General features: G+C 38.4%; 1 pseudogene; it reads left to right on the forward strand.

Annotated features, from left to right (window-relative positions):
* The first annotated feature begins 561 nt into the window (after window positions 1–561).
* Window positions 562–6043, forward strand: LOC107458516 (uncharacterized; annotated as a pseudogene).
* The last annotated feature ends 1732 nt before the right edge of the window (window positions 6044–7775 follow it).

A 7775-nucleotide genomic window follows, 5' to 3' on the forward strand; every position in this document is an offset into this window, starting at 1 on the left:
TTAGAGCACATAACCTAGTTATGTGTTTGCTGTTTTTCATTGCTTTTCAAGATCCAAAATTGCTTGCAGTTGATATGCTTATTGCTTGAAATTCTTTTACTCTGCCAAATGTTTGGAATTATGTCACTAAAAGCTAAAAAAGAAGATAATTTTGTTCATTATAATTTTGTTAGCAGAAATCGAATTTAATCAACTCAATTTTGAAACGGACAAAATGTCACACTCACGATTTGCTTTTCAACATAATGCATGATTCTCAAACCACTGCAGACTGGGTTTGTGGTCAAATTGAGATTTTTGTTCTCATTTCTTAGTTTGTTGTTTTGGTGTTTGCTCTTGCATTAGTGTATATGGTGTGCCATGTTTCAGTTGCTTGCTGGTAAACCATGTTCATCTGTTTTCATACTTTTTTTGTCCATATTTTGTGAATGCACGTTATAATTCTTTTTTCATATGTTAAACTAGGTTTCAGTAGAGAAAGAGAACGTACTCCGTACTCAAGGAAAATGAGTGAAGGAGAGAGCGGGGGCGAGTGATTGAGGGTGAAACACAGTGAGGAAGATGGCCATGCCATCCAAAGAGATAAGGCGGAGAGCGTGGGTGGGTGTGTATCCGGTGCTAAGGAGGGTTCTTCTCGAGAGGGGTTAGAAAAGCCATCCAAGGTCTCTTTTAGAGATAAAGTCATTGGTGCAGAAAAATCTAAGGCCTTTGCATTAGTAGGGTCTTTATCTGGGGATGGTATCGCGACGGTGACAGGTAAGCAGGTGATTCTCGTACACCAAGTGTCAGTTTTACCAAGGAGGCAAAGAGTTGTCTAGCTGAACCTTATAAGGAAGCCATCGTGATCAAGATGTTGGATAAGCATTATGGCTACACGGCTCTCATGCATAAGCTTCGGATAGTATGGCGCATCAAAGGAGGGTTTGATTTGTTGGATGTGGGATTTGGTTATTTTTTGGTTAAATTTGATATTGCTGCAGATCGTGAGAAAGTCATTCTTGGTGGCCCGTGGTTGATAGACAGTCACTATGTTGCAGTAAAGCCATGGGATGTGGATTTTAGGCCATGCAAAAAATCCTTTGGATCAATGCTGGTATGGATTTGAGTCTCGAGACTTCCAATTTGGTGCTACCAGGAACAAGCAATGTTGCGAATCGCTTCTACAATAGGGGTTCTGGTAAAAGTAGATTTGGCCACTAAGCTTGCAGAAAGAGGAAAATATGCCCGAGCTTGTGTTCAAATTAATCTTGAGTTGCCTATAATTAAACATATTATAGTGGAGGGTGTGACTTATGAAGTGGAGTACGAGAGTTTACAGTTGATTTGTGCTACTTGTGCACGGTATGAGCATGATAAATCGTTGTGCATGGAGAAGGAGTCCTTGGAAGGAAACAGAAATTCTTTTAGTGATGGAAAAAATAATAAAGCCCCGACACTAGTGCCACACAATAATCATGAGATTTAAAAAGATGCTAAATCAGAAGCTCATGATTTGGGTGAGAATCCTCGTAATTTGGGTGAGAAATTAGGAGTTGTTAAAGGAAAGGATGTGGTTACGGAATCATTGGCTCCTCACGTGCCTGATGGTCATGTTAATGAGGCATGCATGGATGATGGAGAGGGCTGGCAACAAGTGCTGCGTAAGGAAAAATTCACAATGGGCCAGGCATCAGGTTTGAAGGACCAAGATGGAAAGCAGCACAAGTATGGTTCGAGAAGGATTCCAAGGCCCAATGTGCATGGTGATGGAGGTAAATCAATTGGCATTAGGATAGGGAAGCGAGAAAAACATGAAATTGCGCCATCTCCATCGTGCAGAACTCCTATACGTCGTGGAATTTCTCTACGAAAGCGTCCGCGGCCTTCCTCCCTGCAGAACTCGCCAGTTGATAAAAATGGTGGCATAACGAAGGAAACCTTAGTAGATGGAAGCATGGCAGGTGCAGTGTCAGGGGATCTGAAGGTGGCAATTATTGAGGATCAGAGTGTGCCAGTACCGCAAGACAAACCACCTATTGAGGTTGGTGATTCTGTTTAGAGTTTATGTTCTTATTTATTCTGTCCCTATTATTTATGGATAGTTTAAATATGATTGTTTAGAATATTAGGGATGCTTCTAATAAGTTAGCCCGGGTGCATTGTAAGGAACTTGTTAGAAAATTTAGACCTGTTTTCTTTATTGTGGTTGAAACTCACTCCCCTTTTCAGCATTTAAAATTATTTTGGGAAAGGTTGGGGTATCACTCTATTGGTATAGTAGAAGCAAAGGGGCATAAGGGAGGTATTTAGTTTCTATCCTCTATGAAGAGTGTTTGTTGTAAGTTCATTGATGCTTTTGATCAGGGTGTTACTGTTGAGGTTCACTTTGATAATTTATCTTGTTGCACAATCCATGATTTTTCAAGGACCTTGGATTGTTCTTGGTGATTTTAATGAAGTCAAATTTTCTCATGAATCTAAGGGCTGTCAATTTTCTCATCAAATAGCAGACATGTTTGCTACTTCATTGGGGGATAGTGGTTTGTTTGATCTGAAGACTATTGGGAGGCGGTTTTCTTAGTACAGGAGGATGAAAAATTATGTTGACGTGGCAAAAAAGCTTGTTCGAGTTTGTATAAATAGTAGTTAGTTATCTATCTTTTCAGAAGCTTATGCAGAAGTTTTAAATAGGCTTCAGTCTGATCATTTTCCTATTCTGGTGCATTGTAAAGGTCGTCCTCAGCCTAAAGGGAATCGACCTTTCCGATTTGTTGCTGCTTGGGCTACTCATCCTGGGTATAGGGATATTGTGAACCAGTCATGGTGGTCTGGTAATAGAGGGATTCATGGCAAGCTTTCGAAAGTACAGAAGAATTCACTAGAGTTTAACTCGAAGGTATTTGGTAACATTTTTGTTAAGAAATGTGATTTAGAGCAGTAGATTAATTATTTACAAAAGCGTTTGGAAGTGGTGGATAGTATTTATTTGTGTCAGAAAGAGCAACAGTTGCTTGATGATTATAATAATACTCTAGTGCAAGAAGAGCTCCTATGGTTCTAAAAGTCTAGAGAGCAGTGGGTAAGGTTCGGGGATAGGAATATAAGATTCTTTCATATTCAAACTCTTGCGCAAAGGAAGCATAATAAGATTCATGGCCTTTTTCTCAAGGATGGAGTGTGGGAAACTGATCCAGAGGTTCTGAGTCAAGAAACAGAGTCTTTCTATAAAAGCTTATTCTGTCATTTGGATGATGTTGATTTGGGTTGCCTTGGTGATGTGCCTCTTCCTTCTCTGAATGAGGAAGCTTGCAATAATCTTACGGCACCAGTTACTATGGAGGAAGTCAGAATAGCTGTTTTACACATGAACTCTTTCAAAGCTCCGGGTCCTGATAGGTTTCAAGCTTTCTTCTTCAAAGAATATTGGGAGATCATTGGTCTTGATGTTTGGAAGATGGTTAAGCAGGCATTCTCCGGTGTTACTCTTGATCCGAGAATGTTGGAGACTTTATTGGTTCTCATTCCAAAAGTTGAATCACCGGTATCTATGAAAGATTTCAGGCTGATTAGTCTCTGCAATGTAGTTTACAAGATCATCACGAAGGTCCTTGTTAATAGGCTTCGTCCTCATCTTGTGGAGATTGTTGGCCCACTTCAAGGAGGATTTATTTCAGGACGAGAAACTTCTGACAGCATCATTATTGCTCAAGAAGTCCTCCACTTTATGAAGAAGACTAAATCAAAGAAAGGCACACTGGCCTTTAAGATTGATCTGGAGAAAGCTTATGATAGAGTTGACTGGAGGTTTTTAGATCATACCCTTAAGAGCTTTGGTTTTCCTATTTCTACAGTTAATTTGATTATGAATTGTGTCACTACTTCTTCCTTATCTATTCTTTGGAATCGGAATCGTCTGAATGGCTTTACTCCTAGCCGAGGTCTTAAACAAGGAGACCCTATGTCACCCTATCTTTTTGTGTTGTGTATGGAGCAATTGGCATGTTTTATCAGTCATCAGGTTGATTTGGGCTTGTGGGAGCCGGTTGCTATTTCTAGAGGGGGACCAAGAATATCCCACTTAATGTTTGCAGATGACTTGCTTCTATTCTGTAAAGCTACAAAGAGACAAGTGCAAAATGTGATGTTGGTTTTAGAGACTTTTTGCAAAGCATCTGGGATGAAGATTAATGTGGAAAAGTCTAAAGCGCTTTGCTCCAACAATGTCTCTGCAACAAGAAAAGAGGTTTTCACTGGGGTATCCTCTATCAGATTTGTCCAGGACTTGGGCAAGTATCTTGGAGTTACCCTTAGCCATTATAGGGTGACTCGTTCAACTTTCAATGGTGTCGTGGATAAGATTCGGAGTAGGCTAGCAAGCTGGAAAGGGAGTTTACTCAATTGGGCTGATAGACTCTACTTGGTTAATTATGTTGCTGCCACTATTCCTACGTACCAGATGCAGGTCTCTATTTTTTCCAAAGGAATCATTAGTAAATTGGAGTCTATGATGAGGAATTTTCTTTGGAAAGGGCAAGTTAATGGAAGAAGATTGAATCTTGTTAGCTGAAAGGTACTGGTTACTCCAAAAAAAATATGGAGGTTTGGGGATTAGAGATCCTTATTGTGTAAATATTGCTCTTCTTGGGAAGCTAGTTTGGACTTTTTTCCAGTAGCCAAACAAGATATGGGTCCAATTGTTGGATGCCAAATACCGATCATCTCTATATGACTGTTTTAGTTATCCTAAGAACAAGGACTCTCCCATTTGGAGGTGTCTTTGCAAGGCTTGGGAAGTGTTGAAGGATGGGTTTGCTTGGTGTATTGGATATTTGAACCATAATTTTTTGTTTTCTAACTGGAGGAGAGAAGGACGGTTATCTAATGAGATAGATTATGTTCACATTTCTGATTTGAATCTTCGGATACAAAATATTTGGTCGGTTGGTAGGTGGCATTTGGATACTCTTTATTATCCTTTATCTCAAAATCTGAAAGGTAATATTCTCTCTTACAATTCAGATGAACAAGCAGGTCTAGAAGTTGGTTGGTATTGGAGTGGGTCTGCTGCCAAAGTCTATGACTCACGCAATGGTTACTTGTGATTGTGTAAGCAGCTGTTTGGTTGGGAGGAGCGGGAGAATTGGCTTTGGCTTTGGCTTTGGCGTCAGCTTGTTCCGGAAAAGCATAAGTTTTTGGCTTGGTTGTGTCTTAAGGAGGCTCTTCCTACTGCAAATTTTTGCTTTATAAGAGGGATGTCATCATCGGATAGGTGTCCAAGATGTCTTTCTAGCCAGGAATCGGTTTTACATTGTATTCGGGATTGTCCAAAATCTCAGCTTGTCTGGCATAGGTTGGATATTTCTTGTCATCTTTTGGATTTGAAGAACTGGTTCTTGTATCATAACAGAGAGCATCCGTTCAAGTTCTTTTTGGGACTTTGGTGGATATGACGAGCAAGGAATAATGACATCTTTAATCCCCCATGAAACATGGCCTCCGAAAAAAGTGATTTGTCTGGCATTAACTTCAGAAAAGGAGCTTAGGAATATTTTTGAATTACAACTTATGTCATTTCCCTATACTCTAAATGGTTTTTGGCATCCCCCATCCATTGGTACTTTTAAGATTAATTGTGATGCTAGTTATTTTGGTTCGGGTGATAGTGTTGGTTTTGCTTGTGTTATTAGAGATTGTAATGGGAGCTGGCAAAGGGGGTGTTTAGGAATGGTTAAGAGTAATAATATTCTTCAAGGAGAATTGTTTGCTATTTGGAGAGGATATCTCTTAGCTGGGATGTGGGTCAACGAGATGTTATTTGTGAGACGGATTGTGTGGAAGCATTTAATCTTGTTACTCAAGATGGTTTTGGGTTTATTGATCCATTGGTGCTCAAAATAAGAGATATCATGCATTGAATTGGCGTGTTGACTTTCGTTTGATTATGAGAGATGCAAATACGGTAGCAGATACTATGGCAAAGATGGCGATGAAGTTACAACTTTCGCATGTGGAGCTTCTTTCACCTTGGTAGGAGTTTAAGAGTAGTCTTAAACGGGACTGTTGATGCGTGAGCATCTTGTCTATCTTTTTCTCGTGAATTTGCATGGATTTTGTTGAGTTTAATCAAGAATTAATTATATTTTAGCCACTATGGATGCTATTTTGAGTTTTGTGCAATACTGTTTATTTTAGGTAGCATTCGGCTAGATTTGATGGAGTTTCTGCAGCACAAGAATCAAATGATCGAGATGGCTGCGAGGAGCGACGCGCATGCGTGCCTGACGCGTGCGCGTGAATTTGAGGTATCCGTGACGGACGCGTACGCGTGATTTGAAGATTTGCTCAGCGACGCGTGCGCGTGATCGACGCGTCCGCGTGACTGACACGTACGCGTGACATGCGCCACGTGCAGAAAACGTAGAAAACACTGAGGGGTGATTTTTGGGTCCCATTTTAGCACCCAAGTTAGGCGCAGATCTAGTGAAGCCAAGTGGTCCCCACGTTACAAGACGCGGAGTAGTTAATTAATTTGAATTTAAATTCAAATCTTATCTTTTAGGAAAAGATATTATTTTTATTTTAGATAATTAGATTTTAGATCTATTAGGATTAGTTATAAATAGGAATTTAGATGCCATCACATGAACACAACACACATTGTTACCAGAACCCTTATTTTTTCCTCTCTGAACCATGAGCAACTAATCCTTCATTGTTAAGGTTAGGAGCTCTGTCTATTTTCATGGATTGATTCGTTTGATCTTTTTAATTTAATTCATGTTTAGATTTATATTTCAATAATTGTTTTCGTTCTTTATTTTATGAATATGGGTGGAATGGAAGTATGACACATGTTCTAATTGAGTTCTTGTAAAACTTGGAAAAGCTCTTTACTTGAACAACAGCTTGAAAACATATTATACTGAATTTCTAATTGTTTGTATTTAACGGGATACGTGACATATAATCCCCTTATTTTTGGATAATTAGGATTCTTTTGGCATATAAACTAGAAATTGATCATCACCCTCTAATTGGAATTAATTGACCAAGAAATTGGCAATTAATAAATTTTAGAGGAGATTAGGAAGGTCTAAGGAATTAGAGTCTAGTCACATATAGTTTGCCATGAAATTAAATCTTGCATGATTAAATTAATTAGTAATAAAAATCAATCCGAAAAAGTAGATAACTCTGAAACCTTAACTGCTTTCTCAATATTTTATTCCCAATTTATTTATTTGTCTATCATTTTTATATTCTGAGTTCGAATTTAAATCTTTTGAATATCTCAAAACCATTTTTTGCTTGCCTAACTAAGTCAATCAATCAATCATTGTTGCTTGATCCATCAATTCTCGTGGGATCGACCCTTACTCACGTAAGGTATTACTTGGTACGACCCGGTGCACTTGCCGGTTAGTTTGTGGGTTGTAAAATACCGCACCAAGTTTTTGGCGCCGTTGCCGGGAATTGACTGTGATTAACAACTATTAGTTATTTGGTTGCTTAAATTAGGCATTTTATTTTTAATTTTATTTAAATTTTACTTTAAATATTTTCAAAAAAAATCTTTTTGTTTACGTTTATATTTTTTTTCTTTTTTCCGTTACACTCCCTTTTTTTTCTTTCGTTCTCCCCTCCCCTGTTATGTTTTCCTTCTTTTTTCTTTTATTAAATATATATTTTTTTCTTTTCTTCTTTCCTTTGTCTTTCGTTCGTACTCCTTCCCCCGTTTTTTTCGTTTTCTTTCTTTTTTTATTAAAAAAATAAAAATAATAATAATAAAAATAAAA

The sequence above is a fragment of the Arachis duranensis genome, chromosome 1 (assembly GCF_000817695.3).
Source record: "Arachis duranensis cultivar V14167 chromosome 1, aradu.V14167.gnm2.J7QH, whole genome shotgun sequence".
Classification (NCBI taxonomy): domain Eukaryota; kingdom Viridiplantae; phylum Streptophyta; class Magnoliopsida; order Fabales; family Fabaceae; genus Arachis; species Arachis duranensis.